At 46.4% G+C, this 26,600-nt stretch overlaps 1 protein-coding gene across 1 annotated transcript in view; it reads right to left on the bottom strand.

Moving 5' to 3' along the window:
* Positions 1-26,600, bottom strand: part of DERA (deoxyribose-phosphate aldolase) — a 646,316-nt gene that overhangs the window by 102,488 nt on the left and 517,228 nt on the right. The gene's annotated exons all lie outside the window — the stretch shown is intronic.

The raw sequence follows: 26,600 nt of genomic DNA, 5'->3' as shown, positions 1-26,600 counted from the left end.
CTTGGGTGGCGGGTCGATAGGGTGTTCAACATGATATCACATATGCCATAAACAATGCACGATCAACCAATGAGATGTGTGGACAATGATCTTTGTGCACTAGGCCATCATAGGCGTACAGTCCATATTGTGCATGTACCAGACACACACAGTGCCACGAGTCCCGTGTCCATGTATCAGCCACCAGGCGTGAGTGCTAGAAGCATGCATCAATGAGATGCTGACGAATGTCACGGCCCTCCTGTGCCTCGCGGACTCCTTGAGGTGCTGCCACATCCCCACCCTCATCATGACCATCATCAGGTGCTTGCAGTTCTGCGTCAGGGGGCATGGGCACATTTCTACGTACGCACATGTTGTGTAGCATGACACATGCCATGACCATCTTTGCAACCTTCTCATGGCGGTACAGGAGTGCCCCGCCAGACCTGCTGAGGCACCGGAAACGAGTCTTCAGTAGGCCGAATGCCTGTTCAATGACTACACGGGTACGTGAGTGGGCATGGTTGTAGTCCTCCTCATGCTGGTCCCGTGGGTTCCGGACTGGTGTGAGGAGCCATCTCTTCAGTGGATATCCGGCATCACCTGTATGTGGACGATAAACGAATTATGTGGAATGCCATTGCTACGTACGCACCCCCCCCCCTTCCTGCCAGGTCATTGCCGCATCACATACCCCACATCATCATGCATGAAATGAGACTCACCGAGTAGCCAGGATCTGTACCCTGCGTGTCGCTCCATGTAGCGTGGTATTGTTGAGTTCCTCAAGACCATAGAATCATGGGTTGATCCAGGGAATCGGGCACAACAATGTGTAATGATCCTGTTGGAGTCACACACCATTTGTACATTCAGAGAATGAAATTGTTTCCGGTTGCAGTACTGGGCCTCCATGGCATGTGGGACGACCAATTCCACATGGGTGCAGTCGATGGCACCAAGGCAACCCGGTATGCCGGCAAGTGCATGGAATCCCACTTTTGTGTTGGTAATTTCCTGCTCCGAGCGTGGTAGAGAGATGTAGTCGTCTGCGTGCTGCAGGAGGGCATCGAGCACTTGCAATAGTGTCCGTGAGAACAGTGGCTGAGAAATGCCATGCAACTGTCCGACTGTGTGCTGGTAGGTGCCTGTGGCCAGGAAGTGTAGTACAGACACCACCTTCAGTAGGGGTGGGATGGCGGTTGGGCTATCTATCATGCTGACAAGGTCAGCCTGTGTCATGTCCACAATGGCGGCTATGGTGTCCCGGTCCAAACGGTAGAGGGTGTGGATCTGCTCATCAGTGAGGTTGAACGGATGTGCTCGGAGCCGTGGGATTGCGGGCTGCCTGCGTGGTGGTAGTGGCTGTGCTGGCGGCCCTTGCTGGCCCTGCCTTGCCCTCCTCCTCCTCTTGCGTCTCCTCCGTGCGGCCAGTTGTAGTTGGTGTTCGTCTTCTTCTTGGAGTTGGAGTACTTGCAGTGCTATCAGGTCCCCCAGGGCCAACATCGCGAGTCCTGCCGGTAGCATTTCGGAGTGGGTGTGGTTGTGGGAGGAGACTGGGTGTGCAATTTATGTGTTTTCAGGCTGTATGGCCTCCACCTGTGGTGATTCATTCCACCTGTGCAAGCTGCTCTCCCCTTTGGCCGAGCACGTCCCGCACACAACGCTGCAATTCGAGGAATGGCATCTTGCTATTGCAATCATGTATTTGTACCCGATGGCCGTGTAACATTGGTTGATATGTTCATTCGGCTATGGTCCCATTGTTTCACATACAATCTTTGCAGTCGCGAACAGACTTGTGAAGGGTCAGTGGAACGTAGTACTCGAGTAACGGTGGACCCTCATGCATCACTGTACCGAGTTGCAACGACGGGCGGGGCGTCCCATTTGTGAGTGAAGGCAGTTGCCATTTTCACACACAGCCGCACTAGATGGATTAATTTGTGATTTCAAGCGGCCACAGATGCCTTTTCGACGTGATGTTGCAAATGAGGAATTCGAAGGGCGGCGCTTTCGGTTATCAGCTAGCGGCGAGGAGATGCCCACAGGTCTGACTGCAAATATAACGTTCTATTGTTCAATGTCCTTGGGACAGGGGCCATGGCGAGGATGCAATGATTGATATGAATAGTTTGGGATGCGCAATAGCGAAGTGGACGGTGAGGCCGGACGTTCCCAAATACATGTTACTTCACAACACTGGAATTACGGGCTGGGGCACAGTGGATTTTGCAGGCTGCATAACGCACAGACTCAATGGAATTCTCACATGCTATGTGAGTATGGAAACAGGCGTTATCATTACGGGATGAGGGAATGATGAATGGATGCATGGACAGATGATTTGATACAGTGTTTGCCATGTACAGGGCTTCTTGGAATCTGTCCGCCTCCCCTGCGCTATGTGATGCAGGGCTGCCATAGTGGGACCATCGTCTATCTGGCCTTGTTGAGCCCTCCCTGTCTCGACGCGCCCTCAGACACTTGTGTCCATGCACGTTACCAATCCCATCTGATGGATTCTGTTTTCACAGACGCATGCACAGGTACACTCGTTTGTGATGGTGTTTACACCTCGATATAGATAGTTATGAGTCTCAAGTGGTTTTGGGGTGGTGATGATCCTTTGGAGTGGGCTAGCATGCATATGGCTGTGGATTTAGTGTGATCATTGAAGTGAGTTGTTCGAATGTAGTTCTGATGGCCATTCTGTTCTTTTTCTTTTCTTTTGGTTGACAGGTATCTCCTCCCCTTTTGCCACTGCCATCTGTATGCCACTCCTGCAGATGGCTTTTACTCCCGACACCTGCTGCTTCGTGTTAATCAGTGGAGCAGCATTACGATCTTATGGGACGATCGCCAATGGGCCACATGCCCTTACGCAGTACTAGTGGCTCGGAGCAACATTTCGGCCTTTCAGCTGGACTAGTGCCTCCCCATTGGGACGGCCCTGCGGTTCTGTGCGCTTCCATGTTGCCTTTTCGTACGAGAATGTGGCCCTGTGTACCATGAAGGAACAGGGCGTCACACAAGAAGTAGCTGGTCATTTCTTGCGGATGCAGCCCACAATGGTGAAATGTGTTTTGGAGTTCATGGCCTAATGGCTGTATGGGCTTGGTGTATTTGTTGTGCATTAAATTTCTATTCTGATATGGGCCGTGTAGCGTTCTTCTTTGCAAGTGATGTGGCATATTCCTATTTGGGGAGCGATGTATTGTGAGGAGATCTGCATTGGGTTCCAGCTTCGGAGTATAGTTGCGTGGTACTGTGCTGGGCGCGTTTGCCTACGAAGCCCAGTGAGGTCAGGGATGAGGGCTGCCAATATGACTGTTTGAATGATGTCATGCTCAGGGGCGGGGGATTAGGTTTTGTGTAACAGATGCCGGTCAGCCAGGTGGACTGGTGGAATGATGTGATTTTCGGAATATTGCTGGTCACAGGTGCCTGTGTTTGCGTGCGTTTCTTGGTGGGGGACTGTGGTCATGTCCATTGGAATGGCTTCTGTATTCGTGCCATCTGTGCCCTGCAGCTCCCATTGGCCCCTCTTGAGATTCTTTTGTTCGTTGGCATGCATGGGTGACTTGTACATTTCACTGGTTGCATTGTGACTTCATTGCACCTACGGGGAGTTGTACTATGTGGCCAGGGAGCGGTGTACAGGCACTCAGTGGGGCCGTTTACGGTTGATTTGCGATGCCGTACTTCTCACCATGGCGGAATGGTACTTTCCGCCGTGCTTGATGGCGTTAGGTACATGTCCGCTAGGGTCGGAATTCGCGTACCCTTGCGCCATGGTGGTATTTACGGTTTGGCATGGCGCGCGCGTGCGTACTTGGTGCAGTTAGCGTTGGCGTTCACTACGGTGTCGCTAATGGCATCGTACTTTGCGGTGACGGGTCATAGTCGCACCGAGCGCTATTCGATGGCGGTATTGCATTTCCGCCATCGTTTTTCGATTTCTGCCAGGGTCGTAATGAGGCCCATTGTCTTTTGTTGAAGTCATATCAAGTTATTTTCTGTACTGCATTTTCATTCATTATTGCCTTGTCCTTGAAGCCATAAAAGCATTCTCAGCTACTTTATCCTCTCTATATCACTTCTAAGCCATCAAAAAGAGTGTACCACTGTAACATTATCCATTGTTGATCACTATCATTTTCATAAGTGTGCTATCAAACATTAATTTATTATAAAAGTGTGATATATATATATATTGTTTAATTTTCAAATAAACCTTTTAATTTGCAAAACAAACCTACTTCTTGGTTCAGGGGGATTCTAAGAGAGGGGTGTTATATAAGGGTTGTCACCCAGAGTAAACGAACTGGACATAAAAATATATCAATAAGGTCTTCCATCAGCATCCCAGACTAGGCATTGACTTAGCTGTAGTGTTGAATTGAAGTCGCTTACAAGGGAAGATTGGAGAGAGTTGACTAAAGGAGTGGTGGGGGTGGAGAAAGGCAATTAAAGGAGGAGTGGAGGAACGATTGGAGAGAGAAGGCGAATTGAGGGGCAGAGTGGCAAAAAGAAGAATAACAGTAGATATCCTTAGAAATGACGGGTAGGGGGATTAAAACTCACTGGTGAAAGTAAGAACATGTGTAAACAAGAGCGAAGGTGTGAAATAGAGAAGTAATAGTGACATGCAGAGGGGAGGTCAAAGTAAGACTGGAAGAGGGAAGGAGAGAAAGAAAGGTTGAGAGAGGAGATTGGAGAAAAGGTGGATTAATGGACCAGAGATGAGGTTGAATAAAGAGCCACGTACCAGGACGAAGAGTGGGATATACAGAAGGTAGATCGAAAAGATAGGAGAGAGAGGTAAGTAGTGAGAGAGGAAATAAGAGTGAAGATGGAAGGAGGTGAAAAGCAGCAAATTAAGGTCCCAGATGTTTGACCATTCATCACATCGTCCAATGGGGGAAAGAGCTGGAAAGAGCACCTAAGCCCCAACCAAGAGGAAAGGAGACTAACATTACTTGCAGGATTCAATGCTCACTTAAGAGTATGATGCCCAGTCCCTGTCAAGACGACCAAAGGACATAGTGGTAGTGGTGCAAGGTTTTACATCGATGAATAAGAAGCAAGGCAACATCCTGAAAAGAACCAACAAAGCCAAGCAGGGCCATGGAAGGATGCCAAGAAAGCAGGGTGGATAGCGACACACAGGCAAAGAGTCGGTCTGACAACGGATTTCCTTTCCACCTGTTTTATGAACATCTTAACCACGACCTCAGTTAAACCTAGGCTCCTGGTATTCTGGCTATTTTTCATAAACTCTTGTGATCCCACTTCATTGATTTGTGTCTTCTCCTCATAAGACACATCATAACAATACGATAGAAATCACTAATGTTCCTCTTCCCACCCACCGTCCTAATGTGTATGATCACTCCCGCAAAAAAGAGTGCACAACACGTAGTGCAGTTAAACATCAAACACATTCAGCATTGTTCCTTTGGTTACACAAAAGACATTAGTGCAGCAAGCTGATCCTTAGGTCAGGACTACAGAGGTTAGGAATGTCTCACAAACAATATTGCAATACTAAAACGTACGATGTATATGACCTGTGACAATTTGAATAAACCATTATATTCCATACATCTACCATGGACTTCATCAATACACATTTGTCATGCAGAGAGGAGACACACCGTTTTTCAGCCACAAGCAACTGCAGAGGAAATGAACCAGGAGCCCTCACTCTCCAGCAGACCCACCCTGTTCATACACAGAGAAGTACATATGGAAAAGGAGTGTTCACAATATGCTTGATTGTTGAACCGATTTTTTTTAATTCGTGTCAAGAAATATCTATCTTTGGTGTGTTACTATTAAATGTGTAAGCATGTGCCCCTCTCAGCACAATCTCTCCAACATTCATACAACTTGGTTGGGAAGGAGTTAAGCAATTTCTCTGGTGCATAGGGCCATCTGTACATCCCTTTCAGTTGCAATTTAGATGTGGGAACTAACGATGCTCTGGTACTTTGGCCCCAGATAACCCCTATCATCTTTCTCCAGAGTCATGTGCAAATCAGCTTCCCAACGATCCCAGTATTTGCCCCATGTCTGCCTGATGCCACATACCTTCTCGATTTGTCACACAGTTTTTTTGGTCTCTATTAGCCTCCGATTTAATTAACCTCTGAAAGGGCCAATGGCATAGTCCACAATATCCCAAGCGGCTGGACCCTAGTAGGCTACAATCTTTCTTACATTTTACAAAGGATTTAATCTCTTGCATATTGCGACTTCTCCGTACCCTGCCTCCAACATGAGAAGGCCCAATCGCCAACCATAAGCAGAGGTCAGACTACGATACAGAGGAGTGAAGGAGAGGGAACCTACATCAGATATTCCCCCTGATCAGGGGTGAACTGGGAACCAAAAGTGGCCCTTGGAAATAATTCTCAGAGTGGCCCCATATCACACTTTTTCAACAAGGCCAACCCTTTTCCTATGAGCAAATGTGGAAATACCACACAAAAGAGGCCCAGGGTGCTAAGGCCTACCAGGAAATTTCCCTAAAGGCCAGTCCACTCTTGCCCCCGATAAGAGCGTTGCAAATTAATGAAAGGATGGACACCTTAAGGTAATGCGCTACACCTCGTAGATAACCACACCACACCCAAATATATCTGAACTCGGAGAGCGGGTCCTTTAAGACGAGGTAACCGTATTGGAGATGGATGGGGATGCAAGTCTTACGCAAACATCAATAATCAAACCGACTCAAGAAGTTGGCAAAAGTTAGAGCTACACAGGGAGTACAACGGACATCGCACAGACTTATCTCAAAATAATTCATAAAAACCATTGCCTTTATACTAAATGACGTCAGGATACGTGGCAAAATAAGAAAACATGCTAGGGGTTGTGGGTGGTCAACAGGGAGCATATACATATACTTTCTATGGATACAGGGACGTGATTTGGATCTGTAAGGTCAGGTGGGCAACTGAGCCCATCACAAGTGCAAGTCATCTTCTGTGTCATGCAAATATACAAAGCTTATAAAACTATAGGGCTCTTTGCAACCTGGCCCTCTATAATTGGTTGGCACGCTTGTATCCTTTGTGAAGATTCCACACGCAACCAGCACACAACTGGGACTTCAGGTGCTGGGGGGTTTGGCCTTGTCAGGCCTCCCCACCCAATTAGCCCAACATCCATCATCACTCCTGCAGTCCTGCGGTTAATACCTTTGAACTCGGCCTTGCAGAGGCTCACTGCACTTGTGAATAAAAGGGAGTGAAGCATGGTCTTATCTTCTGGTCTCAGTGTCAATCTGGAAAAGTGAATACCCTTCATTTGAATGACAGACGTATCTTGATGGCCGAAGGCCAACCGTCTTATGCACAGAATTATAGAAATACAGACTGCTATGCTTGACGAACAAGCGGCCATTTTAAACGTAGCAAGAATCGCCATTTTGCTTGTTAACCATTGCTCATTGCTTTCTGTCTAAAACTGCTTTGCAGCTTGCAATTCTTGCGAATTCTGCTTACTCTGCTCAACTGTTAACATTGTTGTCTGAATATGAAAGGGCAAGGTCGCGGGACTGAGGAGTTCGTTGAAACTCCTCATGAGTAGCCCAGAAAGGAATGCCCACGCTCCCTCTCTGTAGCCTTGAGGGAGAGCTGCAGGGTATTTAATCATTTCACAGCTGCCAGCCAGTCTCGTACTGTGGTAGAATATGTTAGAATAAAGAAGCTAAAGGCTTGAATTCTGCTCTTGTTACGGCCCCCCCTCACAAAACCCTTTTAGAGCGTGTCGGCTCTCACGACACGAATAGCACCTCATAGATAGGAAAGCTTGGAATGTGGCTCTTCCCCCGTGTGCAGCTTGCTTCCAAGAACAGAAGCACCGTGTTCTGTTCAACAACTAGAAGATGCCTCTGCACTTTCTAAATTGCACATTGTTACTAGAATAGACATCGAAAGTGTCATAATTGTCATACTCGTCGGAAATGTCCATCATCATCCCAAGTTCAAAGAAACTTAATAAAAGGGGGGTGTTAAACATGACATAGCTGATTGTATGATATGCATTTTGTATATATGTAACTGATGTACGTAATTCGCTCTCTTGCGTCCCTCGAGGTCTAGAGAATACACGTCGCGGGGCGTGAGACCACAGTTGGCCAATTGGGACTATTTTGCTTGCAATAAACCCTAACATTGGGAATTTGAACCTCGTGTCTGGCGCATCCTTTCGTGTATGGTTATTGCCTTGTTTCCATATCGCGAGGGACCCCTAAGGGCCCCTTTCAAGATGGCGCCCGAATGGGGACCCTCCCCCACTTGCCCCATCGTATACGTTGTAACGGAGTAAAGGCGGAAGAACGGCGAGGACGGGACTATCGAGCCGGGATCAAGAGGTGTACGGGGCGTCCTGTAGAAGTGAGGAGAGATTCCTTTGCAGATCTGCACACATCTGATCCCTGATCGATGTACCGGGCCAGAGGGCAAAAGAGGCGAGGGTCCCGAAACGAGGCAGAAGCCAGAGAAGCGCAGACACGACGTTGGGAGAGGTTGCGTCAGGACAGGGGACTAGTTTTATCAGGTGAGTCATTCCCCGATTCAAACGAAAACCTGATTTTTGGTAGAGTGTTGATTTTGCAAATTCAAACGTCCAGGTTAAGGTTAGTTAACCAAGGGGAAGGTTAAAAACATGCCTGGAGTACTGTCCACTTTAGCGGGGCTTTTCCGCTGCGGTAGACAGTCCTTGGAAAATGGCCAAAGTGCACCGCCTCGGGGAACGCCGGCTTATGACATGTATGCAAAATATGGTGTGGGTGCGATAATATTTTGTGAAATTTGGCATAGGCAAACTAGAAAGCAACAGGACCATCAGTGGCCGATTAATGGTAGCTTTGAGATTGCGAGGATAGATAACCTAGAAAGGGTGCTGATTAGGAAAAAAGCGCGACCCGCAGCTTTTGAGACTATCAAAGATTGGAGGAGGGAAGCAATGCTCTGACTTAGGAGTAGAGAAAAGCATGCCCGTAGGCACAAATCGAAGCTTGAGGTAGCAGAAGAAAAGGAGGAAGAGGAGTGGACGGCAAGTCTAAGACGGAAAGGGAGACGTGAGCAAATGAACATAGAAGGAATATACCCACAGCAGGAACTACACATAGCAGACGAATTAATGGAACATTTGCTAACCCATACGGGTCAAGGCCCAAAACCAGGATCGAAACTAAACACGCCGGTAGTGACTGCGCAGGCCCAACCAGTAGCTCTCATATCCCCTCCCAAAGCCCAAGCACTTACCCTCAAGCAAGCATTAACCAACGCCCCAACCACAGCTCGAGCCCTCCCTCAAGCGCAGACCGCAGACGCACAATTTCCCAGTACCCAGCAAGGCCCTTCACAGATGCCACCTGTGTCACTTGTCCCATCCGCACCTCCCGCTCCAGGGACAGATTCAGCACCATCCGCCCCTCCCGAAGTCGAAATTGAGACCGGGGAGGTGAGAGGCGGGGCTGAAGGAACAGGATTTGGACGGGTAACTCGCAGCGCGATCAGCAAAGAAAGAAAGTTTGAATTACAGCAAGAGGCAGAAATGTACATAGAAGGAAATGATGGGACGGCAGAATTGGCCTCATTATATGGGTACCGAAGAAGCAACGAGAGACAGGTAGTGTGTGGAATGCATGGGGGAATTTTTGGTGGGAGTATGGAAAAAGATACTTGGGAATTTACCGTCACAACGATTGTTAGATTTGAATAAGTTAGCACGCAGTGAGCAAAGAGATGAGGATGTAAGAAAACGTGTACAAACTCATTGAACTGAAAAATGAAATGGAAGATAGATATGCTGAAATGTTTGCTAAACCTGAATATAGTCAGGAGTGTATTAAGAAAGGTAGGAAGGAGGCGTTGAGGTTGTATATGCAAAAATCGTGGCCGACAGTTTTTCCAGGTGGTCCAAAGCATTTGCCGGCACCGGGACAAATAGGTGATAAACAAAGATTGCAGGTATGGGTGGGGGAAACAATGCGATGGATGTCAAACACAAGAACGTCAGTGAAGGAAGTAAGTGAGATATGTAATGGGTACCCATTGGAGATGAGAAAAGAAGCGATGCGAACGATAGTAGGGGTGTTACTGCAGCAGGTCATTGGATACATTAGAGGTAGAGGAAATGCACAAGGCAGAGGAAATTTGAATAATATGCACGGGTGTCATTGGGATTAAATCAATGTGCGTACTGTAAGGAGGAAGGACACTGGCGAGCGCAATGCCCGCACCTACAGAATAGAGGTGGGTTTGGCCAGAGAAGGCCTCATAGAGGACATCAGGGGCCAAATGGCCCAAGCAGAAATAGCATGCAGCAACAGCAGGGGTATACCAATGGAGGTAATCAAAACCAATCCTATAGTCAAAACCAAGCTCAACAGAACCAGGCATTGAACCAAAGTGTTCCGAACCAAAATCAGGGCGGGCAGGGCCAACAGAGAAATGATCAGAGTGGAGGACACCGAGGGGGAAATGGGAATATTTTTGATACACAGCCAAACACGTATTATAGCAGCAGCGGTGACTACACATCGGACGATGTGTTATTTTCGCAATAGGACAGTCCACGGCAGGGGTCGGAACCAGTGTCTATTCCCGTGAATCAGAGAGGACCCTACGTAGAAATGAGAGTCGGGAATAAGGAGCACCGTTTCCTTGTAGATACAGGGGCACAGAGGTGTTCGATAGACCACCACTTGGTTCCGGAGATCCCACTGTCGGGGCAAAAGAATGTTTCTGTAGGGTTCGCAGGTACACCAGTAATTAACCCCGTGTCCGAAGCTGTCCCAATTACAATAGGACCATTTACGGAACAGTGTCCATTTCTTCTGACAGAAAATTGTGGGGAGAACTTGCTAGGATTAAATTTGTTGAGAAAATTGGGGGCGGTTATACATTGTACGGCAGATGGGGAGTTCCTCACGATTTGGCCTCACGATGCACCGGTGACGGAATTTATGTCAAAAGCGTTACCAGAAGAGCTAAGTAGAGTACCAACCTGTCTGTGGGCAATGCATGATAACGATGCAGGATGCTTAAAAATAGAGCCAGCAAAAATAACTTTAAAAGAAGGTGTTACATTACCACGAGTTCCCCAGTATAAAATTTCCGTTGAAGGTGAGAAGGGATTAAAGAGTATTGTTACTGACCTGGAGAGATTGGGGGTGGTTGAAGAAATTGCAGGTAGCACGTGCAACAGCCCGATTCTTCCAGTTTACAAGAAAGGATGCAATGAAGTACCATATCGTTTCATAATTGATATGCGCACATTGAACAAAGTGGTAGACCCACAATTCCCTTTGGTCCCAGATGTCACAACAATACTTACAATGATACCGGCCACTGCAGAATACTTTAGTGTAGTTGATTTGAAGAACACGTTCTTTAGCATTCTAGTGGATAAAAGCAGTAGATATCTGTTCGCGTTCACTCTATGAGGTCGATCATTCACATTCACACGCATTCCACAACGTGTGAGAACCACCCACAATGAGCTTGGTGGTAACAGATTCAGTAGAAAGCCACAAGTCGTAAAACTTCTAGACAATGCAACTTCCAAGAGAACAAAGAACTAATTGGAAGGGGAATCGCCTAGAGTATTCTATACTTCAGAACTTAGTAAACGTGATATTTGACGATAAAGTAGATCCAAAACATGTACTCACGTAAAGCAAGCCAAGCAACGTGAAGGACCAGGAAAACCAGGAGAGCTGATTCGATGTTGATTCGATGTTGGACGGTTAAATGCTTTCTTAATAGAAGTCCGTCTGATGATGCCAGTTCCAGGGTAAGGACAATCCAACCTACACCTATACCCGACGGCACGAGGACGCCTAATAGAGGTCCAAAGATAACAATCCCAATTCCTTATGGCAAGTTCCAAAGAAACAGTTCTCCGAGTAGAAAGTCCAAAGCAAAGTTCAAAGTGCAGAAAGAATCCAATACGCCAAATCCAGAAATGTCAGACAAGAAACCAGGTCGTTCGTTCCGAGTTCAAGGGAATATTCAATAACAATCCGAGGGACAAAACCGGGTACAAGATAGGTAATGCGAGGACAAGGTGATGAGCTCCGAAAATCGTAAATTCAGAAGCCGCGTTCCGACTACCGGGTGGAGATTTAAAGCAATCACGTGACTCTGCGTGAAACGTAGTCACGCCGCAATCGTGCGCGAGCGTGCTCAGGCAACCAACGTCTCCACGGCAATCCCCAACGTTGTTTGATCCGCTGGAAGTGTTTCGGCTCCGAATGTTTTGGGATTGTGGAACGTGTAGTTCTGCCATAACGCTTGAGGGGACGTGAAGCAGACGCTGATTTCTTGACAGTATCCTCCCCCAAAGATGTCTCCACCCCCTGAGAGGCCAGGAAACGAGCCAAGAGTATCGGAGCATGTACATTGGACTCAGGCTCCCAGGTACGATCCTCTGGACCATAACCCTTCCAGTCAATAAGGAAATACCGAACACCTCGGGAAACCTTAGAATCTAGAATCGCCTTCACCTCATACTCCTCTTCCCCCTGTACCTTGACCGGAGGTGGACGAACGGGGAGCCTGGTTCCCTCCGAACAGGGTTTCAGAAGAGAAACGTGAAAAACTGGATGGATCTTCCAATTATACGGCAGTTCGAGTCTTACAGCAGACTGATTGATTATATTCTTGATAGGGTACGGACCAACGTATTTAGGTTTTAAACAACTCCTCATGGGAATACGGAGATGTTTGGTGGAAAGCCAGACCAACATACCAGGACGGTAATCGGGCGCTGGAGACCTATGCCGATCGGCGTATTCCTTAATACGGTCTTGAGCTTCCTTTAATCGGGAATGCACCTGTTGATGTAGAGAAGCAATATCTCTGAGACTGTTTTGTACCGCAGGATTGTCTGAGAAGACTGGAGGATCCAAGGGCAAAGAACGGGGATGATAACCATACAAGGCAAAGAAAGGAGAAACACCAGTAGAAGTGTGGACTGAATTGTTATACGCAAATTCAGCAGTAGCTAACGCCGACAACCATGATTCTTGAAGCTGCATGGTAATGCAACGTAAATACTGCTCCAATGTAGCATTCAAGCGTTCCGTCTGACCGTCCGTTTCCGGATGATAAGCAGAATAATACCTTGCGTCAACACCCAGAGAAGTAGTAAGATGTTTCTAGAACCGCGAGGTAAACTGTGAGCCTCTGTCAGATATAACAATATCCGGAAGACCAAAACGACGGAAAACATGGCGAAGAAATAGATCCGCCAAAACCGGAGCCGTGGGCAAACCTTGACAAGGAACAAACACAGCCAGTTTGGAAAAGTAATCAATGACCACCCATATGGTGTCAAACCCCTGAACGGGCGGGAGTTCTGTGATGAAATCCATAGACACCATGGACCAAGGTTTGCTTGGAACCGGAAGAGGACACAATAAACCCACTGGTTTTGTGGTTGAGGACTTACACTGGGCACAAACGGCGCAGGTAGAGATATAATTCGAAACATCCTTCTGCATTGACGGCCACCAGCACCATCTCTTGAGTTGTTCCACAGTCTTGCGTACACCAGAATGAGCTGAAACCAATGAATCATGACTCCAATGTAAGGCAGTTTGTCTGGAATCAACATCTGGAAGATAAAGACGATCTTTGACGTAAGGCAAAGAGTTGATTATTGTCATATTCAATTTCTCAATCTCTGAAGGATTCTCCGAAACCCATTCTCTAATGGATTCCTGTAGTGATGGATTCAAGGTACAAGAACATATTACCTGATTAGGCAATAATAGACCACCAAATTCCCTGGAGGATGAGTCATTCCCGTCCCTCCTTGAGAGAGCGTCTGCCTTAGAATGTAGAGCCCCAGGACGGAATGTGATCTGGAAATTGAATTGCGAAAAGAATTCGTGCCACCTGGCATGCCTGGCTGTGGTACACTTTACTGACTGCAAGGCCAGCAGATTACGATGATCAGTGTAGACCTGTACTGGAACAGCAGTACCCAGAAGATGATGTCGCCATACCTTAAAAGCGTCACGTATGGACAATAATTCACGCTCGGTGATGGTATAGTTAGCTTCATATTTGGTAAGCTTCCTGGAGTGAAACGCCACAGGATGAAGGAAACCTGTATCTTTGCAAAACTGAGACAAAACTGCCCCAACCGCTTGATCAGAAGCGTCGGCCTCCACATAGAATGGCAATGAAGGGTTAGGATGTTGGAGGACTGGTGCGGTGGTGAACGCTGTCTTGAGACTTTCAAAGGATACTTGTGCTTCAACCGTCCACTTGAAACCATTCTTAGGACTAGTAAGGGCAGTCAAAGGAGCCACTATAGCAGAAAATGAGCGTATAAAACGTCTGTAAAAGTTCGCAAACCCTAAAAAGGACTGCAAGGATTTAACAGATGTAGGAGCTGGCCAGTCCAATACAGCCCTTACTTTGATATCACTCATGCCGACTCCCTGATTCGTGATGTCGTATCCTAGGAATTCCACACGCTGGGCATGGAAAATGCACTTTTCTAGTTTAGCATAGAGATGATGGTCTCTGAGCCTTTGTAATACCGTAGAAACATGTTGTACATGAGTCTCATAGTCTGGAGAGTAGATCAGGATATCATCGAGATATACGATGACATATTGGTCGAGTAAATCACTGAAGACATCATTAATGAAAAACTGGAATGTAGCTGGTGCATTGCACAACCCAAAGGGCATAACTAAGTACTCATACAGGCCATATTTGGTTTTAAACGCCGTCTTCCACTCATCCCCCTTCCGTATTCTGACCAAATTATAAGCGCCCCGCAAATCCAGTTTGGTGAAGATGGTAGAAGAGCCCAACTGGTCCAGAAGAACCGAGATGAGTGGTATTGGATATTGATTACGGATGGTGACAGCGTTTAATGCACGGTAATCAATACATGGGCGCAACTCGCCTTCTTTCTTTGGAACAAAAAAAAGAGGTGATGCCGCTGGAGAACGTGATGGTCTGATGAAGCCTGAAGCCAGTGACTTGTCTAGATACTCCTTGAGCACTACATCCTCCTTGTGGGTCAATGAATAGATGCGACCAGATGGTATATCAGCATTTGGAACCAGATCAATAGGACAGTCATACTGACGATGTGGTGGGAGGGTCTCTGCACCTCGCTTGTCAAATACATCTTTGAAGTCTCGGTACTCCCCAGGTAACACTGTATTCATGACTGCCCCAATAACCAGAGCGGAATCCAAGAGATGAGTACTGGGTCCCGAAGACAGGGATCCTGCTGTCCCACAAGAATTAGCACAGTATTGAGACCAAAAAGAAACCGTCCCTTTAGCCCAATCCACTAACGGATTATGCCTTCTTAGCCAGGGTAGTCCAAGGATTAGCTTGAACTGAGGTGCTGAAATAACGTCGAAGGCTATGGTCTCAGTATGCCCAGAAGAAGTAGTCATGATTAGATCTACCGTTTGTTCGGTGACCAGACCAGATAACAAGGTTGTGCCATCAACAGCATTGACCAGTTCCGGCGAAGACTTGGGAATAAGAGGAATACCAAGACTCTTAACAAACTGGCTGTCAGCATAATTCCCAGTAGCCCCTGAATCCAATATAGCATCCGCCATACAAGAAACCATGGAAGAGGCACAGACTTCAACAGATATGGGAAACAAAACCATGGTATTAGAGCCCGTATTTGCGGGACTCGACAACGGGGCTCTCTCTATTGCCGAGCTTTGGAGTTTCCCTGTTTTCGTGGTTTTTTAGAACACTGTCTCAGGAAATGTTCCGAGGAGCCGCAGTAATAACACAAATTGTTCTTTCTACGATGCTCTCTTTCTTCAGACGAGAGTGGAGCTCTAAGAGTACCTATCTGCATAGGCTCGGGCGAAGTATGACTCTGCTCCGTGGCTACTGGTGTAGGATAGGGAACCAGACTCTTTTCCCCTTTGCGTTCTGCCCTCCGTGCGTCTATTTGCAGGACTAGATCTACCAATTCTGAGAAAGCAGTAGGAATCACTGGGACAGAGGACAAAACATCCTTGAGAGAGTCTGAAAGCCCTTTGTAGAACAGAGCCCCTTTCTTTGCCTCAGGCCAATCCGTCTCTGCGACCAATTGGTTGAACTTGGCTAGATAGGACAGCAAGGGCAAATCCTTTTGTTGTAAGGAGAGCAGTTCCAAATCTGAAGCTTGGGATTTATACCGAGTGTCAAAGACACGAGACATAGCTGAGATGAGAGCATCACAATCATACAAAAGATGACTCCCTTGTTCCAGTAATGGGTTAGCCCAGACCGCTGCGGTACCCCCAAGGTAGGACAAGACAAAAGCCGCCTTGGTAGTGGCATCAGGGAAAGATGTAGGACGGCACAAGAAATGCAGTCTACATTGATTGATGAAGGTGCGGAACGTTTTAGGATCCCCCATAAAACGTTCCGGAGGGGCCAATGGAAACTGGGCCGTCATGTACACGGGCGCATTGCCCTGTCGAGGAACGCCCGCTCCAAAGGCAGAACCAGAAGGAATAGCACCAGCACCATCACCCGCCTGCAATCCGGCCTGAAGGGCGTCGATCCGGCGCTGGGTGGCATCATGAGCCGCAGTCATGTCTGCGCGTAGACCGGCAACCAACTGAACCAAAGCTGCCAACGGATCGTCGGCAGTTTCCATATTATGGATATAAGGCTTCTGAATATGTGAGAACCACCCACAATGAGCTTGGTGGTAACAGATTCAGTAGAAAGCCACAAGTCGTAAAACTTCTAGACAATGCAACTTCCAAGAGAACAAAGAACTAATTGGAAGGGGAATCGCCTAGAGTATTCTATACTTCAGAACTTAGTAAACGTGATATTTGACGATAAAGTAGATCCAAAACATGTACTCACGTAAAGCAAGCCAAGCAACGTGAAGGACCAGGAAAACCAGGAGAGCTGATTCGATGTTGATTCGATGTTGGACGGTTAAATGCTTTCTTAATAGAAGTCCGTCTGATGATGCCAGTTCCAGGGTAAGGACAATCCAACCTACACCTATACCCGACGGCACGAGGTCGCCTAATAGAGGTCCAAAGATAACAATCCCAATTCCTTATGGCAAGTTCCAAAGAAACAGTTCCCCGAGTAGAAAGTCCAAAGCAAAGTTCAAAGTGCAGAAAGAATCCAATACGCCAAATCCAGAAATGTCAGACAAGAAACCAGGTCGTTCGTTCCGAGTTCAAGGGAATATTCAATAACAATCCGAGGGACAAAACAGGGTACAAGATAGGTAATGCGAGGACAAGGTGGTGAGCTCCGAAAATCGTAAATTCAGAAGCCGCGTTCCGACTACCGGGTGGAGATTTAAAGCAATCACGTGACTCTGCGTGAAACGTAGTCACGCCGCAATCGTGCGCGAGCGTGCTCAGGCAACCAACGTCTCCACGGCAATCCCCAACGTTGTTTGATCCGCTGGAAGTGTTTCGGCTCCGAATGTTTTGGGATTGTGGAACGTGTAGTTCTGCCATAACGCTTGAGGGGACGTGAAGCAGACGCTGATTTCTTGACACAACGATACACAGAAAGCCCGAGCATTTACAGCAGGGCACTAAAAGAACAGCTAGATATGCTAGAACTACCAACAGGTTGCGCACTCTTGCAGTACATAGATGACTTGTTACTAGCTGCTGACACAAAAGAGATCTGCAAAGAAAGTACTATATTACTATTGACACACCTAGCGACCCATGGTCACAAGGCGAGTTTGAAGAAATTCCAGTATAATCAAAAGGAGGTGTCTTATTTGGGTTACCTACTTTCGAAATAAGGGAGAAGATTAACACCAGAACGCATAGAAAGTATTTCTAGTATGCCTATTCCAAAAACTCAAAAAGGAGTGAGAGCTGTAATAGGCATGGCCTCTTATTGTCGGCAGTGGATCAGTAATTTTGCGTTGATTGTGAAGCCGATGATAAAATTAACTAAAAAGGATGCAGTGATGCCTTTACTGTGGGCTGAGGAATGTCAGAAAGCGTTTGAGCAATTGAAAGCTGCATTGTGTGCTGTGCCAGTTTTAGGCACTCCTAACTATAAAAAGATCTTTAGACTATTTGTGAGTGAGAGTGAAGGATGTGCATTGGCGGTTTTGACACAGGAACAAGGTGGAAGAAATAGGCTGTGCAGCTATTATTCTTCCGCGCTGGACCCTGTAGCGCGCGCACTACCACGATGATTGCGATCTGTTGCAGCCGCTGCTGCGTCAGTGAAACAAACGGAAGGAATGGTATTGGGGCACACTTTAATTCTGATGGTGCCACATGCCATAGACGTTCTATTAAACAGAAAACAGACGCAACACCTGACCTATGCTAGACTAACAAGATATGAGCTCATCTTGTTTGCACCCCACATCCAAATTATGAGGTGTAGCGCATTAAATCCTGCAGAATTAATGCCACTGCCAATAGCAGAAATTGGTGACAGCGAATCACCACCCCATGATTGTTTAATGGTCACTGAAGAAGAAACAAAGGGAAGAGTTGACTTGAGCGACATCCCACAGAAAGAGCCAGGTGGGGAGTTATTTTGTGACGGCTCTTGTTTTAAATTAACTGATGGCACATCAACGGCGCATATGCAATTACTACTCTAGAAAGGGTTGTGGAAAGCAGAAGAATCCCCTACAATTCGACACAAGCCGCAGAAATGATAGCCTTGACTAGAGCTTGTGAACTCTCTGAGAATTTGAACATGAATATTTATACTGACAGCCAGTACGCCTTTGGCGTGGTTCATAACTTTGGCCGACTCTGGGCTGAGAGGGGTTTCTTGACATCACATGGGGCCAGGATTCAGCATGGCCCTTTGATTGTACGATTGTTGTCTGCACTCACGTTTCCAAAGCGCTTAGCTATAGTAAAATGCGAGGCGCATAAAAAAGTAACATGTAAAATGGGAGAGGGAAACGCATTTGCAGACAGGATTGCGAAACAAACAGCCACTGATTTGAGTACCAGAATGATGACAATACAGACAGAGGAAGTACCTTGTATGATAGAGAATTGAGTTGCCGCAGTCAAAGAAATGCAGGCTGAGGCCACGACCGAAGAGATTCAGGGGTGGGCTGAGGGCTCTGCTGAGTTAGATTTGGAAGGATGTTGGGTGGACAAAGAGACCAAGAACTGGATGTTGCCAAATTGTTACGTAACCGCAATGGTTACAATGGCGCATAGCCCTACCCACATTTGCGCGAAGAAGATAGTACAGCATTTATCCACAGTATGGAAAAATGAGCACATAAAAAAGAGTGCAGAGAGGCTAGTGCAGAATTGTATTACGTGCCTGCAACACAATGTAGGGAAGGGAACCGTGACTCCAGTAGGTAGTTTTGGCCCACCCTCCATGCCATTCAAGGTGATCCATTTTGATTTCATAGAAATGGAAAGGTGCCAGAACTACAAATATGTGTTAGTGGTGATTTGTTCATTTAGCAAATGGGTGGAGGCATATCCTTTAAAAGACTGTACTGCCATGTCAACGGCAAAAGTAATGTTGAAAGAGTATTTCTCCCGGTTCGGGCTGCCTCGTGTCCTGTGGTCAGATAACGGCCCACACTTTGTGGGCGCAGTAGTACTACAGATCTGTGCAGGTCTACAGATAGAGAAGCGATTCCACAGTTCCAGGCATCCCAGTTCTGCCGGGCTTGTTGAGAGACATAACGGTATCTTAAAGTCAAAGATTGCTAAAATCTGTGCTGGGAGCAAGTTGAGTTGGGTGGATGCATTACCCCTAGCGCTATTGTGCATGCGCACGTCTGTGCAGGCTAAAACTGGGCTCTCCCCCTATGAAATTATAATGGGGAGACCTGCAAATGTATGGTGCGCACTGCAGCCCTAAAGATTATGTGAGGTCGAGCATCCTGTGTTAAGCACGTACTGTGGCCTTTTAATGCAGAAGTTGCGTTTGATTCATCAGCAGGTGCAGGAGGCGTTACCAGTGCGATACACCGGACCAGGCACTCGCTGGAGCCTGGAAGCTGGGTCCTGATTAAGAATTTTGAGCGGAAGACAGCATTAGCACCCAGGTGGCCCGGCCCCTACCAAGTACTTTTGGCGACGCAAACGGCCATTCGAGTGGACGGTCGCAAGGCTTGGATCCATGCGACACATGCCAAAAGATTCCCAGGAATGCTGACAACTTCCGACGACCACAGAAAGGAAACGGTCTCAGAAATGAAAGAAACTGTTGCCAGTCCACTGCCACAGCATCAGCCTGAGCGAGAAGTGAAAGATGAAACTAAGCCTAAGCGAGAAGTGAAACTCGAAACAGAGCCCGGGGAGGCTGCCAGAAAGGGGAAAGGGCGAAAAGTGCCCCAACGTTGCTCAGCAGAAACAACATCACTGCCGAGCGACACAAACTCTGCACTGCAAACACCAGCAGAAACAACGCGTGTACCCCTTTGGCGCCCGCCAGTTTCTGCAAACGCACCAAGGCCAGAGAAAGAAACTACATCTTTGCCACGGCGCTCATCGCTACCCATCATTGTGCCGCAGGCTGACACTGAGCCTGATACTGGAAGTGCAACGGCACTATTCACGGATCATACAATATCATGAGTGAAACGGTATAATTTGCGGCCTCGACAGGCAAAGTGATCCACAGATCTTAGGTGCTTTTCTTTTGCCTTTGGTTCCACTCGCGGACGGAGTAGGAACCAGGGGCGTAGAGGAGAGAAGTGTGAGAGTTGTGCAAGTCGGACAATTCAAGACTCACGGCTCCTTGGTGCGCTTATAATAAAGTACATCTGTCAGGAGCCAGAGCAGGACAAGCTGGACGCACATAAGTACTAAGGGTGATAGAGTACATGTGTCCTAAGCCAGAGCGGGACAAGCTGGATGCATATAGTACTCTGTCAATAAAGAATTGTTCAGAAACCGTCTGAGCAGTGGGAGAAAGAACAACTAATGTTGCTCGGAGTGGATAAGTGATCTAGGCTGTGAAAGGGTTGGCAGAATTGAACTGTGACATTTTCGTTGAACTTTTCTGGCATCAAGAACGAGAGACATTTGCGACGAACTTTGCCAGCAAGAAGAAGGACGATGAAGAACAAATCAAGACCGGTTTCAGCCTCCTCCTGCACCCCTGCTGAAAAAAAATGATAGTTTTAGAGACTGTAAATTTAGGAAAAAAGCATGGTAAAAGGAATAAGGTACTGATTTGGACATTGGTCCTGTGTTTCTTAAGTATGGTAGTACCAACAATAACAGCTATTACACTATGGTTCCTGGAGTCCGCGCACCCATTAGAAACACTTTTGCCAAAAGCAGCTACTGAAAGCCCGGTTCATGTAATCACTGGTACTTTGTCCCCAGTGGAAGAAAGACAGAGAAGGATATCGCAACAATGCATTGTTGCTCATCATGAACATGACCCATGCGGTTTTAAAGAAAAAAGATTGCTGGGTTTGTGCCCATTTACCACAGCACTGTGGGAAAGGGATAGGCTGGTATGTACAACCATTATTGTTGGCTCATTCATGTGAAGTATCGTTGAGTGCAATGTTCTTTGGGAAATGGAACAAGAGTAATACGGGTCAACTAGATGAGACCAATATGAATGAATTTGAGGAAGTGATCATGAGACCTGTGGGTTGTTCCATATTCCACAAAGCTCACGTGTTTTCACCAGATCCCATGAGTAAAAATACACGAAAGACAACAAGACTAGATAGATTACATAGGCAGAATAGACCGACTCTGCCAACAGAAGAAACATCAGTAATGACATTTCGAATGAGGGATGAATGGAATAAAGATGCTGTGCCCACTGCCTATACAGTGGATCACAGCCCCAAAACTGCTCCCCTATGTTTAAAGAAAAAAGGTTCCTATAAAGTAGGAACGTTTAGCAGCTGCCTGAACACAGTGGTTTTAAAGCACGAAATAGAACCTGTGTACGTAGGGGACCCTGTTTACTTTATATGTGGGGCAAAAGCATATCCATGGTTTCCTAGAAACTGGGGAGGTACATGCTACCTAGGTCTACTGTTTCCAGGAGTCTTCCTCTTGGAGACAGCAGTAGTAGCCAGACGAACAAAAAGTAGAACTCAAAGGAGTAGTGAAGATGGAATGATAGCAATAGATATAGCCAAATCGTTTATACCATTCTTGGCCCAAATAGAAAATTCCTATAATATAAGAAAACTGTCTAGAATATTAAAAAATACAATAGATTCAACAACGGATATTTTATTGAATATGACGTTAGAAGAGAAAGGAATAAGACTAATGGCACAACAAAACAGAATGGCTCTTAACATAATATTAGTTGATCGTGGGGGAGTTTGCAAACTCGTAAAAACTGCATGCTGTGTGTTTATAGATGATTACTCCCCTACGATATTTAAAGCAATCCAGAAATTACATGTCCTAAGTTCCACACTCTCTACTGAAGAAGGGGGTTGGGGGATAGGATCCTGGCTGTGGGGACTATTGCGGTCCTGGGGATGGAAGCTAATTTCGATACTAATGGTGATACTTAATTTATTCATAACATGTTGCTGTTGCATACAAAGCCTACCAATAGTTTGCACTAAGACAACTGAGGGATGTACTAAGGGATGTATGCACATGGTGTCGAGAGGAAAACAAACGCATGGCCGAAATAACAGAGACACTGATGAAACAAAAACAGTAAAACAATTCATGGCTATAGACATTAATGATGAAGATGATGCTCATGATAGCATGAAAGATTCAGACATAGATACCCCAGACTTATCCTCATCAGAGGAGGATACAATGAATGAATAAGACGTTTGGCATACGGCCAAAAGGAGGGTTTGTCAATCTGGAAAAGTGAATACCCTTCATTTGAATGACAGACGTATCTTGATGGCCGAAGACCAACCGTCTTATGCACAGAATTATAGAAATACAGACTGCTATGCTTGACGAACAAGCGGCCATTTTAAACGTAGCAAGAATCGCCATTTTGCTTGTTAACCATTGCTCATTGCTTTCTGTCTAAAACTGCTTTGCAGCTTGCAATTCTTGCGAATTCTGCTTACTCTGCTCAACTGTTAACATTGTTGTCTGAATATGAAAGGGCAAGGTCGCGGGAGTGAGGAGTTCGTTGAAACTCCTCATGAGTAGCCCAGAAAGGAATGCCCACGCTCCCTCTCTGTAGCCTTGAGGGAGAGCTGCAGGGTATTTCATCATTTCACAGCTGCCAGCCAGTCTCGTACTGTGGTAGAATATGTTAGAATAAAGCAGCTAAAGGCTTGAATTATGCTCTTCTTACGGCCCCCCTCACAAAACCCTTTTAGAGCGTGTCGGCTCCCAGGACACGAATAGCACCTCATAGATAGGAAAGCTTTGAATGTGGCTCTTCCCCCGTGTGCAGCTTGCTTCCAAGAACAGAAGCACTGTGTTCTGTTCAACAACTAGAAGATGCCTATGCACTTTCTAAATTGCACATTGTTACTAGAATAGACATCGAAAGTGTCATAATTGTCATACTCGTTGGAAATGTCCATCATCATCCAGAGTTCAAAGAAACTTAATAAAAAGGGGGGTGTTAAACATGACATAGCTGATTGTATGATATGCATTTTGTATATATGTAACTGATGTACGTAATTCACTGTCTTGCGTCCCTCGAGGTCTAGAGAATACACGTCGCGGGGCGTGAGACCACAGTTGGCTAATTGGGACTATTTTGCTTGCAATAAACCCTAGCATTGGGAATTTGAACCTCGTGTCTGGCGCATCCTTTCGTGTATGGTTATTGCCTTGTTTCCATATAGCGAGGGACCCCTAAGGGCCCCTTTCATCAGTGTAGCTCGCCCCGCAGTCTATTCTCATCTGATCATGTGACCGGAGACCATGTTTTCGAGCTCTTCATTGTATTTTAATACCATTAAATGAAGAAATCTTGGCACCCTGAATGGTTTTCATTACACCTCAAACAGGAGCTGAGCTTGCTTCTCACGTTTTTGTATCTGCTCAAGTACATGGCAAGGCTCTTAGCGGCCCCAACTCTCAACTCTGGGCCAGGCGAGCCTTTCTCGAATCTTCCTTCGCCGTCAGCCATTATTCTGCTGCACCACACCTCCAACTCTTCCATTCAAGGGGTCCAAGTTTGCTAAAGTGCTTTTGTGGAACATCCAGATTCTATACATTCCTATGTCTATACATTGGCGCATCGCTGCAATCTATTCACTACGTAGTCAGCTTTATGATTACTTTGTCTACTTGCGTCTGTACAATTGTAAAATGGTTTTGCATTTCCTGCGGGGCCTCTCAGCACATGCAATCTTCATTTCAGGGGCGAAATGTTACATTCTTCATTACTTCGCCATCAGGTTCTATAAGGTCTATGTTGTTACTTCATTTATATCTCTTCAGTGTGTGTCACCTCAACTTCCTGTGACGTCACCAGTTCTTTCTTCATTCATTTTCACACTTCTTTCGGAACTTCCTTCAGAAGGTCATTTCTTCGTGGATACATATAGGACTTTCTCGATGGATACCTTGTTTCAAGGGCTTTGTGCGGTATTGGTATTCTTACTGGTATTGCACATGTCACAATTTCTGGTCGCCAACATATAGGCAGAATAGGGGCGGAACTTCCAGTAGAGGTACTTGGCTCCTCCTCTACATATGTGCCAGATATCACTTGCTCCATGTGTGACCACAAGGTCCCTCCGTTTATTTCCGGATCCATTATGACGTGTGTCTAAATTATAGAACACATGTATAGGTTATAATCTCCCACTCTGTTGTGTGATCTGATTTGTGTGTTCCTACTGTGACAGGGAAGCCCGCAACCAAGAACCACGCTGACTCTTAAGAGTAAGTACAAGGGTGTTTATTTGGAATTACAAATAAGAATGCAGTTTTTTTCTGAGAAAAGGTATTTGGGCTTAGCTGGGTGGGAAATTTGGCGCTAGGGCTGGCCCTCTCTCTATGGTCGAACCTGGCCTGGTCCCCGCCACCCTAACTCAGGCGTCTCTAACTGGGTTGTTAGTGGCTATATGATCGGTAACCCCAACTCTCTCAATTCCCAATTTAAATGTTTTTTCCCTAAACCTTTGGCTACCTGCCTCCCACGGGGTCTTCTAGCTTTCCCTTTCTTACCCCGCTTAGTAGTCTCAGGGAGTTAGCTATGGTGCCTTCTTCCACCCAGTGTCACGCTCACTTCTCTCTCACCGGCTCATACCTGCCCCTTCACTACACTTGCTTGCCTAAGCTGTTCTCCTCCCACCATGTCACGGTCCCTCCAATCTCTCACTCCGCCTTTCCACCTCCACCCTCCAATCTTACTTCTTTTCCTACTCCTGTTCTTACTTCGCTCGTACCTCCAACTACTTCTCTACCTCTGTTACGGTCTCTTTCTTCCTCCCTCTCACTCTACTTCCTTGCTGCACGCTATTCTTCTGGTTATTGGTGTTTCACCCTATGCCGATAGATACCCCTATTCCCCACTCACTGTCGCTCTTCCCGTTCTCCCTCTAACACCATTCCTACTCTGCTACTACCACTATCCCTTTACTACCTTTATTTTCCTGAAAACAATCATGGATATAGTGCCCTGCTCACCCCGTCGTTAGCCCGTATTCAGACCATCAGGAACACTCAGATATGATAAGGCATTTATAACGCGCCTATACACAAGTGTTTCAGGGATATGATGCCCTGCTCACCCCTCTACTACCAACTACCACTCTACTACTTATTACCTTCACTCGCTTCTACTACCAACTACCACTCTACTACTTATTACCTTCACTCGCTTCTCCACTACTCCTGCTGCCTATTACCTTTACTCCCAATTACTACTTGTTAGGCAGAAACCTGTGCAGTTCACTCTGGGACCACTGCAAAGGATTTAGGACTACAGGTGTTTGGCAGTAAACCCACTTGGTAGCAGTCTGTACCACACAGATTCACTTGGTAGCTGTGGCTGAGCAGTCAGACTTCCCTCAAGAAGAGTTAGGCAGTATACAGAGTATTCACAATAGGTCAAGAGCACACAATAGAACAAGTAAACACTGACCAGGGCTTGGTGTAAAAGAGATATAATTATTTATTTAAAACCACATCTAGAAAAACACACAGGCACTAATAGTAAGCAATTCAAAAACACGGTCACTAAAAGATATACACTCCCTTAAAAGAATATTAGACAAGTCTTAAGTAAAGCCCCACTTATTTTCAGACAGCGGTGAGCGCTTAATGTAGATGGCACTCTAATAGTTTGTTTTTAAAAAAGGGAGAGAAAAGCAGAGAACAAATTGAAACGGATCCCAACACTTTTACAAGAACAGAACAAGAGAGGAAGGCAAAGTAAAACTGTGAATTCAGAGTCAGTAGGCTGGATCCGCTTTAAGGGGATCGAAACGAAATGTGTCCAAGGTCACACGGTTGCAGTGCACAAAAGTCTTGTAATGGTTCAAAAAGGAGTTGGATCAAAGAAAGGGACCAGTTAGAGGGTCATGGTGGCCAGCCCAGTCCAGAAGGTTAAGGAGTTATTATTACCTTGTAGCAATCTTTAGAAAAGGAGGCCTGGCGGACACGGTACCTTAAAGTGGTGAGAACACTTCAGCGGGGGCAGTTGTTCCTGGCAGCGGAT

The sequence above is a fragment of the Ambystoma mexicanum genome, chromosome 12, assembly GCF_040938575.1.
Source record: "Ambystoma mexicanum isolate Mex_15411 chromosome 12, UKY_AmexF1_1, whole genome shotgun sequence".
In the NCBI taxonomy this organism is placed as follows: Eukaryota; Metazoa; Chordata; class Amphibia; order Caudata; family Ambystomatidae; genus Ambystoma; species Ambystoma mexicanum.
The sequence above is the reverse complement of the archived record's forward strand: the minus strand, read 5'-3'. Positions and strand labels throughout refer to the sequence as shown.